This window comes from Carassius auratus, chromosome 28, assembly GCF_003368295.1.
Source record: "Carassius auratus strain Wakin chromosome 28, ASM336829v1, whole genome shotgun sequence".
Lineage (NCBI taxonomy): Eukaryota > Metazoa > Chordata > Actinopteri > Cypriniformes > Cyprinidae > Carassius > Carassius auratus.
Window position 1 is genome coordinate 10272388 of NC_039270.1, and position 12973 is coordinate 10285360.

At 38.5% G+C, this 12973-nt stretch overlaps 1 protein-coding gene across 1 annotated transcript in view; it reads right to left on the minus strand.

The window, feature by feature from the left end:
• Window positions 1-225: 225 nt before the first annotated feature.
• LOC113046763 (gastrula zinc finger protein XlCGF57.1-like) overlaps window positions 226-12973 on the minus strand; it is a 52534-nt gene continuing 39786 nt past the window's right edge. Inside the window, exon 4 of the transcript XR_003276152.1 lies at window positions 226-384. The gene's annotated coding sequence lies outside the window, so the exon portion shown is untranslated. The remainder of the gene's footprint in view (window positions 385-12973) is intronic.

Sequence of the window (12973 nt, forward strand, 5' to 3'; positions counted from 1 at the left end):
TCCTGGTCAGACAAACTCATAGGCATGTCCCTTATTATCTGATGCTTTAGCATAATTATTCAACAGCTCTAAAAAAAAATCCTGTCACAAAAAAACACAATATTAAACTGCCTGAAGCTTTATAACCTTCAGCATTATTAGTGAAGAATGAAGTATAAACACCAACCTGTTTGTTCTTGCGTATCTTCAGTGTGTTTGATTCTGCAGGGCTCTGGATCTCTCATCTTCTCTCTGTCATCTTTAACTCAGTCTTTACATATTTAATCTCTTCCTGATGATTTGATGCTAGTTTTGTCCTGTGAACTGATGAGAATATGCCAGCATTTATTGCTGAACTGCTGAATGTGTGATTTTTGTGGGAGGAGTTTCACTGAACATCAGTTTCTGTGTGGAAGAAGCAGAATTGCCAAAATAAACAATAAATCAAAGATGCATTAAGTATTTTCTCTTTGTAAATCAATACATTACTATATTATATTACATTATACTATATTATATTACATTATACTGCTTACTGCTTCCGGCTTTGCTACCGTTCGGACGTTCTAGCTTACTGCTCTGCGCTTTGCTTCTTATTTCTGTACTTTTTTATAATTTTTCTAAGATTTTTACTTCAAGAGATCAGCACAGTGCTCAAACAACAGATTTTTGGCACAAACGCTAAAACTAAAAACATTGGGACTGGAATAATACTACAAAAAGAAGACTTTGTCTCCCACTGCTAACAGCTTACATTCCTGTGACGGGATAACAACTGCCTACATTCAAACAGAAGAAAGAGAAAATGCCTCCTGTTGGATCTACTTGTTGCATGAACTGCTGCAAACTTCTACAAAGGATTGTGATACTTGAAACAAAGTTACTTTCTGGACTTCCAAAACAGACGGAACACTCAGCAGACCGTCGTCATGGACCCCCTCAGCATAAAGCCGGTGAGTCCCATGAATCTTCTGAATCTCAACAGTTTATACCAAGTGTAGAGGAACAAGCCGAAACTGATCATCACACTAATCGATGGCACAAACAGGGAGCTAGACCCAAAGGAACACGAGACATCAGATTGTCACGAGTTTCTTGTATTGCTGCCATAGCTTCCTCTACGCCAGATTCGACTATGACAAGGCTTGTAAATACTGGTATTCTACCACCCCCTATACATCTTGAGAACAGATTTCAAGCATTTATGAATGCGGGTGAGGAATCCCCAAAGGTATTTAAACATGGATCTGATCAGCCAGCAGCTAACACCGCTACTAACAGGCGCTCAAGGACGAGCGGACAGCGGCTTTCAGCTCAGAGCGCAGCCGAGCCAAGGACTCTGATAGTGGGTGACTCTGTTATCAGAAACATCCGTAGCAGGACTACAACAACATGCTGACTTCCTCAAGCAACAGTCTCTGATGTGAACAAGGAACTTCAGAACATTCTGATGAAGCACAAGACTGCAAATCAAATCATCATCCTTGTGGGAAAGAATGATATTCGGAAAGAGCAGTCAGAACTCCTTAAGAAGGACTTCATTTAACTCTTTGAAACACTTAGAAGACTCAAAGTTCAGTCGTTCATCAGTGGACCACTCCCAGCAAGGGGAACAAATATGTTTTCACGGTTGCTTGGGCTGAACACATGGCTACAAAGATCTTGTAATATAAAAGGAGTAAATTTCATCGGATGGCCTCTACCCAAACAAACTTGGTGCCAGAGTGCTTAAGGACAATATCTTCTTCTCCCTTCATCATCCTTCAGCAGAGTGTGTCAATCCATTCAGCACACACACACCGGGTCCGAGTCATCATGTGGTTGACATATCCCACAGGGACACTGATAACACCACGCAGCCAAAACAATCACTGCTGATGGACACTATCCCTGCTGAGCCCTGCCCACAGAGCTCCTCACAGACTGACTGTGATGTATCAAAACCGCTACAAGATTCAGCACCCAGGGATGACTTTCTGGAAAACAGCCAGGGAAGCCAGGACAACACATCACAGCCACAGGAAACACCAGAGACACAGCCCATCTCACCAGACACATTATCCCTCTCTCCAGCATCTCCACTTCTGTGCTTCTCACAGAAAATGGAGGAATTGGTGTATGCTGGGACTAAACTCTCTCACTCATTTGCTGCTAGCCCCCAGATATCAACAAAAAAATGGCGGGCCCCCCAACAACCAAAGACTGTGGGCCCTGTTCCTGTGAGAGCTCTCCGACCGCTGCCACAACGCCAGGGCCCAAACCCTCTATCTGCTGAAGGTGAACCAAAAACAACTGATAGCAGCTCTCAGTGATATGTGTCAGGTCCCCGCTATAATAGCAGCAACATTGACAAATGCCTACTGAACAAGTGGGAACCCAGTGTGCCTGTAGCTTTCTCTATTTCAGTTTTATCACGTGATAGAAAATCTAAGGCCTTCTCAAGCCAAAGGGCAAACTCATCTAATCTGCGGCATATTATGCATCAAACTAAGATTGATATAAAGACACAAAGCACTGCCATCAAGTTAGCACTTTTAAACATTCGCTCACTAAAAAATAAATCATTTCTAATCAATGACTTTATAACCACAAACAATTTGGATTTTATATTTCTAAATGAAACATGGCTAGAAGACAGCTGCAGTGCAACAGTCCTCAATGAAGCAGCCCCTCCTAACTTCACTTACATGATTGTTTGCAGGACTGTTAGGAGAGGTGAAGGTGTAGCTGCTCTATTTAAAGATGTCTATCAATGCAAGCAAGTGTCATTTGGTCAGTACTTGTCTTTTGAATATCTAGGGATTGTGCTGAAAGGTGCTCCACACATTCTGTTTATTATTATTTACAGGCCTCCAAAATACTCTCCAGCCTTTGTTGAAGAGATCACAGAAATGTTATCAATGATTTCCTCAGAGTTTGACTGTTTTGCAATAGCAGGGGATTTTAATATTCACATAGATAATGCAGAAAACAAAACTACAAAAGAAATGATAACGGTTTTAAACACTTTTGACCTGATTGAGCATGTGCATGGACCCACACACAAAGGTGGACACACTCTGGATCTAATCATCAGTAGGGGTCTAAACATTTCATCCATTGTTATTAAGGATCTGATGACTTCTGTATTTTCTTTGATATATTGATCTCTGCTACCACTGAATCTAGATCTGTCTCTGTCAGAAGGAGATGCATATACGAGAACACACGTGTACTATTTATGGAGGCTATATCTTTAACACCAAGCATTTCTGCAGACTCTGTTGATATTCTCCTTGATTCCTTCAACTCAAAAGTTAAGAATGTTATTGATGATATTGCTCCAATAATAGTCAGTAAGAAAACAAACAGACAGAAATCAGTTTGGAGAAGATCAACAGCAGTTCAAACTATGAAAAGACAATGCAGAAAAGCAGAGAGGATGTGGAGGAAGACAAAACTTGAAATTCACTATAGCATCTATAAAGACAGCCTTCATGCTTTTAATGTTAAACTAGCCACAGCTAGACAGAACTTCTTCTCAAACCTTATAAACAGTAACTTAAATAACACTCGTACTCTTTTTGCTACTGTTGAGAGGCTGACAAATCCCCCAAGTCAGATTCCCAGTGAAATGCTCTCAGACAGCAAATGTAATGAGTTTGCTTCTTTCTTTTCTGAGAAGATCATCAATATCAGGAAGGCGATTAGCACATCCTCAAGTAATGCAGAGGTCAGACAGATTCGGCCACAATATCAAAAAGATACTATGTCTATTTTTGAAACAATTGATAGCAAAATTCTGGAAGACATAGTGCAGCACCTAAAATTATCAACCTGCTGTCTTGACACACTTCCCACATCTTTTTTCAAAAGTGTGCTTAACTGCTTAGAAGCAGATCTTTTAGAAGTGGTGAATGCCTCACTTCTTTCTGGGACATTTCCAAACTCCCTAAAAACTGCAGTTGTTAAGCCCCTCCTGAAAAAGAGCAATCTTGATAACACAATTTTGAGCAATTTCAGACCAATATCTAATCTTCCTTTTATAGGCAAAATTATAGAAAAGGTAGTTTTTAATCAGATGAACAAATACCTAAACTCAAATGGATACCTGGACAATTTTCAATCTGGTTTTCGCCCGCATCACAGCACAGAGACAGCACTCATTAAGATAATAAATGATATTCGCTTAAATTGTGACTCTGGCAAAATATTGGTGCTGGTATTGCTAGATCTCAGTGCTGCGTTTGACACTGTCGATCATAACATACTACTATAGAGAGACTGGAAAACTGGGTCGGGCTTTCTGGGATGGTACTCAAATGGTTCAGGTCATACTTAGAAGGGAGAGGCTATTATGTGAGTCTAGGAGAGCATAAGTCTAAGTGGACGTCCATGACATGCGGAGTCCCACAAGGCTCAATTCTTGCACCGCTCTTGTTTAGCCTGTATATGCTTCCACTGAGTCAAATAATGAGAAATAACCAAATTGCCTATCACAGCTATGCTGATGATACCCAGATTTACCTAGCCTTATATCCAAATGACTACAGCCCCATTGACTCCCTCTGCAAATGCATTGATGAAATTAATAGTTGGATGTGCCAGAACTTTCTTCAGTTAAACAAGGAAAAAACTAAAGTCATTGCATTTGGAAACAAAGATGAAGTTCTCAAGGTGAATGCATACCTTGACTCTAGGGTTCATACAACTAAAAAAAAAGTCAGGAATCTTGGTGTGATTCTGGACACAGACCTTAGTTTCAGTAGTCATGTCAAAGCAGTAACTAAATCAGCATACTATCATTTAAAAAACATTGCAAGAATTAGATGTTTTGTTTCCAGTCAAGACTTGGAGAAACTTGTTCATGCCTTTATCACCAGCAGGGTGGACTATTGTAATGGGCTCCTCACTGGCCTTCCCAAAAAGACCATTAGACAGCTGCAGCTCATCCAGAACGCTGCTGCCAGGATTCTGACTAGAACCAGAAAATCTGAGCATGTCACACCAGTCCTCAGGTCCTTACACTGGCTTCCAGTTACATTTAGGATTGATTTTAAAATACTTTTACTCGTATATAAGTCACTGCATGACCTAGGACTGAAATATATTTCAGATATGCTCACTGAATATAAACCTAACAGAGCACTCAGATCACTAGGACCGAGTCAGTTAGAAATACCAAAGGTTCACACAAAACAAGGGGAGTTCTCCTTTAGTTACTATGCTGCCTGCAGTTGGAATCAGCTTCCAGAAGAGATCAGATGTGCTAAAACACTAGTCACATTTAAATCTAGACTTAAAACCCATCTGTTTAGTTGTGCATTTATTGAATGAGCACTGTGCTATGTCCGAACTGATTGCACTATATCTTCACGGTTTTATTTTATATAAAATCAATTTCTAACTGTTTTTAAATTGATTTTAAGTAAATGTTTTAATAATTTTAAAAGTTTTAAAATTGCTTGTTTTATTTTTCTTATTTTTCTCTTATTTTTCATGATTATTTTACTTTCTTTGATGTAAAGCACTTTGAATTACCATTGTGTATGAAATGTGCTATATAAATAAACTTGCCTTGCCTATATTACATTTGACTTAAAGGTGCATGAAGAAATTTTTGAAAAAATGCTTTTGACTAGTGTCGGACCGAGGCCCAAAACACATCTGTAGCCAATCAGAAGTAAATAATAGAGAGTGGGGGCACATCATTTTTATTAGTATACTGTCATGCACAAGCATTAAATAAAATGATCATGAAATTACTCTTTTTATGTAAATCCTCTGTATCTATGTGTCAGGTAAAGGAACACAAAATCCAATTGCAAGTAAAACAGTTTATTTGCCACAATGCAAAACAGCAGGGAACAAGAAATTAGAGCAGGTGAGCTGGTGAGCTGTCTCTGTAACACGGAGGCTATGAGGCACTGACTGGAACCAACCCAGAGAATTCTCCTAAGAGCAGGGGTGGAAGCACACTGGGTGATCTCCTTGACAGAGCGCAAGAGATATCTGAGGACTGAGAGCAAGACCAGCATCGACAACTACGAACAACGATCTGACAACATGCAGTACAACCACAAGACAGATAAAGACAGGACAGAACCAGCATCAGGTGCAGCCATGTTGATTAGCTCATCAGCCCAATGATTGCCGGACCAATGCTGAATGAGCAATCAGACAGATAACGAGAAAACAGACATGCAGAATGAACACACAGATCTATGAACCGTGACACTATGTGATGCAACCATCATACTAAAAACAGTCCATAAACAATACAAACAACACTCTCACAGAGTCTAACCACAGTAAGAATAAAATATACGAAATTGATGTACACACAGTCAGTTATGTTTTCAGAGCAGGAAAGAACATCTGATACTGAAATAGATCTTTGCGTAAGTGTAAATGCAGCCTGTTAAGGTGGCCACTTTCTATGATCTTATCATTAATAATGCAGAGGAAAAAAAATTAAATCCTCAACTATTGGCTGTAAACTTTCAGACACTTAAAGAACGCTTATTTAAAAATAAGTAACTGTTTTTGAAATAATAGCCTGCTGTGCTTGTATATATATATATAAAAAAAAAATATATACAGTAAATATTGCACAAAATATGTAAAAAATTTAGCCATGTGCAGTAATATTGAAAACTGAGAATGTGAAGAAAAGTGATATTGTTTTGATAATGATAATCGTAATTGATTTTAATTGTGAAACCACTAATGATTCAGACCCTATATTTTAAAGTGAAAGTGAAATACAGCCAAGTATGGTGACCCATACTCAGAATTCATGCTCTGCATTTAACCCTTTCAAAGTGCGCGCACACACACACACACACACACACACACACACACACACACACACACACACACACCTGGAGCAGTAGGCATCATTTATGCTGCGGGGGGTTCAATGCCTTGCTCAAGGGCACCTCAGTCGTGGTATTGCCAGCACAAGACTCAAACCCACAACCCTACGGTTAGGAGTCAAACTCTCTAACCATTAGGCCACGACTTCCCACTTCTAAGATGGCAATACTGACAAAGAGATTCCAACTATAAAAAAGCATATAACTGCAATTTTGTTTATGTAAAGTTGTAAAGATTTATTAGCACAGCAGACAAATTAATTGGGGAAAAAAATGTAGATCAAGAATCGTTTTGGAAATGGATTGTGACTCCCAGAATCGGAATTGGATCGGAATATAAAGTGCCTGAAGGTTCCCACCCCTAATAGATGTAAAGGATGTAATAAAATTGTGTGAAAAGGAATAAAAGGTGTCAGCGTTTTACTGCCTCTAGTGTTCATTTGTTCTTGAAACAAATGATATGTACTTATTGCTACACATTTCATGTTTCACTAAAAGTGCCATGAGACCTGGTAGCACATAACAGCAACATCATGCTTAACGGACCATTTGACAGTTTCACTAATTGCATTAAAAGATCAAAGCTGTCTGTTACGAATTAAATTAAACCTTTACTCAAAGAGAAATGAACTGACTGTAACGAGTAATAGAGGTTCTCTTGAAAAGATCCCTGAGGGTTCTCGCTCCCACGCCTGAGGTTTCACAAGCACAAAACACTATGAAGGTGCAGGACAGGAGAACAAGGGGGAAAAACGGAGGAAAGGAAACCTCAAAGTAGTAGGAAAGACTCGCTCTAACTGCTCATAGTCTTCCTCTGTTAGAGGAATGCTGACAGAAGATTGAGTCATATAGACCTGAAGGCCAACAACACATGGAAAATACAGAAAACACAATATGAAAAATAGAAAATAAAAATAAAGAACTGTCAATCACACTAAAATAGGCTACTTATTTATCAATATAAGTTATGTCAAGCGTTGAAAAAGTTGTACATCTCTTCAAATGAGAGATGTCACTTTTAACAGCCTGCATTGCGACACAAAATATACAAGCAGCTTCTCTAATTCTCTAACGTTCATCTTATCACAGAGAAACATCGGTTTCCTTTCTGGCTCACAGGATGTAGAAACACCATTCTCACTCACTGACGGAGCTGAGGACTTTCTGGGTTTAAGACCTCGACAGATTCTGATACACAAACAATAATCACTAAATACAATCATCTCATTAATCTCTTCTTTATATAATTAATCTGATCTTTTGATTGGGAGACGATCTCTTCATAGTTTCGGTCCCGTTCTTCTTTCTTCTGTGTTTTCCCTTCTTTTTCCGTTGATTAGGAGATTGATTAGGAGAGTGCACCTCATTTACTGGATCTTCTGGATACAACAGTTATAACATTTAATCCTGAATTAATTTTTTATTACTTCTTTCCTTTATGTATTATTTCCCGTACTTATTTTAACATTATTGCAGATTTATATTCCCAGCCGCCTTTGCTCATATTGTGCCGATATTAGTGGAGGGCACTGTAAATAAATGGATCAATCTTTCATTCATCTTTTATATCCATTTAATTGATCCATTTATTTACGGTGCCCTCCACTAATATCGGCACAATATGAGCAAAGGCGGCTGGGAATATAAATCTGCATCGTTTATCTTTTTGATCTTTCATCCAAATATGTTACCTTTTTAAACTGCACAATTTTAAATAATACCTGTACATTAATTTAAACAACTGGCCTATATATTTTCCCCCTTTACTTCTGTATTTTCAGTTTTTTCTTAAATTAGTGTTATATTCCATCTCTACTGTGTAATTCTTTGTATGTCTAATGTTCACACGTAGGAGGAATGGCTTGATCTTTACAGTTAAACGCTCAAATGTTTTAAATACCTGTTTGCGATGTGATTCATGCACAATTGATGATGCTCATTAAATTTTCACTAATCTAGTATTGTTTTTACCAAACTATATTTTACAGTTTAACTATATTTAATATTTTTTTTTACTTTTAGTCTAGAAACACAGAAACATTAAGTCTGAGCATCTGCTGAAGTATACAGAGATTGATCCAAACACAATTATAAAAACCACACAACAAACAAATCATACAAACTAACAAAACATAACTCGGATATGTGTAACACATATTTAATACCTTAAGCGGATCCTTGGCAAAAATAAATGATGAAATCTGAAGGATTTTCTGTAGCATTTGTTGAATCAGAGAAACAAGTAAATTACAGAGAAGATTTAAAAGCAATACTACAAAACCATACCAACCTCTGAAAGTGAACTATCATATTCAATCTGCAGGATATATTCATGTAAAACATCTAATAAACGTGTTCAACTATAGTTAACTCTAAGACATTCATACAAAACCACAACAAAAGAGATTCCTATTCCTATTTACACGAAAGACAATAAACTAGTGGAACACAGTAAAGATCTGAATAGTTTCCCCCTGTATGAATACATTCTTTGTTGTACACAGTGCAAGAGTAAGAGATAATGAGACCGATTTCTTCAAGTCGTGTATTTATTTTGGTTTTTACATGGCATTTCTAAGTGATTAGAGGCTATCAGTTGTCAGAAATGACACCTTAGTGACCGACACATTAATACATACTGTAGAAAACTGAACATTTGTAAACTGCACACTTGTAAATATTTTAATGGAATAAATCAAGCAATAAGATGGAAAATAAAAGTTTGGCCTTTTTCACTTAACAAGAATCAAATCTCTAGGCGCATATTTAAATCATAATGGAAACAAAATGCTGCATCATACTTAAAGAGTTAACGTATATACAAATAATCAAATGGAAAAACAACAACAATAACATTTCCTTACCTCAATCTTACTTTTTTGAAGTCCTCCTCGACCTTTGGTCCAATTTTCACCAAAATAGAGTCAGGTGATTTTCTGACTGTGGTGACAAAATGTTATTTCATGTCGATAAGCAAAACCATTTTTGTTCAGTGCTGCTACAAATTTAAGGCACAGTGCAAAAACTGCATCTGAGGCTGTATCTCTGCAAATGTTTGATATTTTGATACCAAACTTTGAATGTGCCATTATCACCTCACCCTGACCATGCCACATTCATTTGGTAACAGCACCACCTGTTGGTCAAAAGTGATAAGCCATTATGATTTTTCAGCCATTTCAATTACAATCATCCTAAAATTGCTTTTATTACTCGTTGCATTTGGTCTGATGCTCCATGCCCTGCTTAGCTTAACCCCATCCACTCCGGATCGCTCATCTCAGTTCCTGTGTCACGCCCGTCTGCTTGCCTCATCTCACCACTTCTTCCTAGACACCTGTGATAGTAAGATAGAATCTTTATCGTACTATCACTCTCTGTTGTATAAAGTTTCTCCTCTCCTCTCTTTCACTCCAGTTTTTCACAAGTTTATCAAACAACTGTGGGAAGAATATTTCATCAAGCACGGTGGGTAATGGCTTCTCCAGCTATTGTTATTATTTGCACCTCTTGCTACATGTACAGTTTATCTATCTCTGTCGCTGATGAGGGATTCACATGTGATAAATGCAGGGAAATAGTTACGCTGACAGAGAAGATTTCAGAATTAGAGACATGCATCTAAACTTTAATTGAGGACAGGAAGAATGTTAGGGCACTAGATATGGCTTTGGGTGCGTCTAGCTCAGGGATTCCTGTACATTGTCCGGTTCCAGCAGAGCCCCTGCAGCAGGGCAACTGGGTGACGGTGAGGCAGCGTAGTCGTGGATCAAAACACCGCTCTTCTGTTCCGATCAAAACATTAAACAGGTTCTCCCCACTCAGTGATGCACCCACTGAGAAACCTGATGAAAGTGCTCTAGTTATTGGTGATTCTATTGTACGGAACGTGAATATAGAGACACCAGCCACCATAGTCAAATGTTTACCGGGAGCCAAGAGCGCCTGACATCTTGGCAAATTTAAAAGTGCTGGCTAGTGCTAAATGTAAATACAGTAAGATTATTATTCATGCCGGTGCTAATGATGTTCAACTTTGCCAGTCGGAGATCACTAAAAATAACTTTAAAGAGGTGTGTGAACTTGCAAGCATGGTGTCAGACACTGTAATATGCTCTGGTCCAATCCCTGCCTACCGTGGTGACGAGATGCATAGCAGATAGCATAGCTGGATGTCTAAGGGGTGCCCACAGAATAACAGAGGTTTCATAGACATTTGGATGAGCTTTTGGGGCAGACCTGACCTGTTGAAAAGAGATGGTCTTCATCCCTGCTGGGGTGGCGCCACTCTTCTCTCAAGAAATATGGCAAATAGTCTTAGAGTTTATGCTTGACTAACTGGGGCCCAGGTCAGGAAGCAGACAGACTGGTTAAACCACGGTCGGTGAGCTGCCTCATGTCACAGAGGTCAGTTAATTCTCAACACAGAGAATCTTTCACCTAGATATCACAACATAAAGACTATGTCTGTTCCCCGAACTAGAAAATACAAAAAAGTCCAAACCAAGTTAAGAGTAACAATTTAATTGAGGTTCAAGAAACAAAAAACAGATGCAATACGGATAAACAAATGATAAAGCTTGGCTTATTGAATATCAGATCCCTTTCTACGAAAACAGTTTTTGTAAATTATATGATAGCTGATCATAATCTAGATGTGCTCTGTTAGACAGAAAGGTAAAGTGCACATTATTGTTTCCCTGGTGCTCGTGTTCTCCATGTTTCTGCACAGATACCCGCAATCCTGAAGGCCGACGAGAGCCCCAGAGCAGTCGTCCTTCACGTCGGGGGTTAACGACACTACGATGCGGCAGACGGAGATGCTGAAGAGGGACTTCAGGAGCCTGATCGGGACGGTTCGCAGCACAAATGATTATTTTGGTCTAAATGAGTCGACTCCAAACTACTGTTATAAGCATGAGCCCCGTCAGACTGGTCGTGGAGGAGGTGTTGCAACAATATATAATGATATTCTCAATGTTACCCAGAAAACAGGATACAGGTTTAACTCATTCGAAATACTTTTGCTTAATATTACACTGTCAGACATGCAAAATAAATCTAATGTATCTCTTGCTCTAGCTACTGTGTATAGACCACCAGGGCCGTATACAGAATTCCTAAAAGAATTTGCAGATTTCCTCTCAAACCTTCAGTCATGAAATGACTGACAACATGGGCACTACTTTCTCTAAAACATTAGAAGCTGTTGCCCTCATCAAAAAGAAAGTAACTCGTAATCTTTAACGCAAACGGAGAAAAACTAACTTGGAAGTTTTTAGAATGGCATGGAAAAACTTTCCTGCAGGCCAGTCATACCAAAGTACACATTCAAACTACTCCTTGGTTCAGGGATCAGTCATAAAATGTACTTGAGTGACCTGTTCAGTCTCCAGGCTTAATTCTCATTTCAAATATCTGGTTGAATTTGAAGAAAGCAGTGGCAATGTGAAAACCAAAGATTATCAGTGATCTGAAAGCTTTTTCAGGTGTGGAATGGGCCGAGACTGTAGTAGAGAGGTGACAGAAGCTTCTAAACACTTACATACAGCGTTTATTGGAGATTTTAAAGAATAAAAGATTCTGCACAAAGGGGGTTGAATAATTTTAAACATGAATGTTTAGAGCCAATTCGAATTTTATCATGATTCATCAATGTTCCATTCTCAGAATCACTCAAAAGTGTATTAACACCCTTTCTCTAATACTTTATTGATGCCTTTGTTAAATTGATTTCATAAAATGTTATCCTCCACAGCAAATTGTCTTGCAAGTCAAGGGGGTAGAATAATTTTGATTGCAACTGTATGTCTAAAATTTTTGAAAAAGTTGTGTCTGCTCAATTGAGCACCTTCCTGCACAAAAATGATCTGTATGAAGTATTTTAGTCTGGTTTCAAGCCCCACCATAGCACAGAAACTGCACTTGTTAAAATTACAAATGACCTGCCTCCTGCGTCAGATCAAGGCTGCATCTCATTTCTAGTCTTACTTGATCTTAGTGCTGCGTTCTACACAATATATCATGACATACTCATAGATCGATTACAAAACTATACAGGTATTCAAAGGCAGGCTCTAAAATGGTTTAGATCCTACCAGTCCGATTGCTACCATTTTGTTTATTTAAATGGGGAG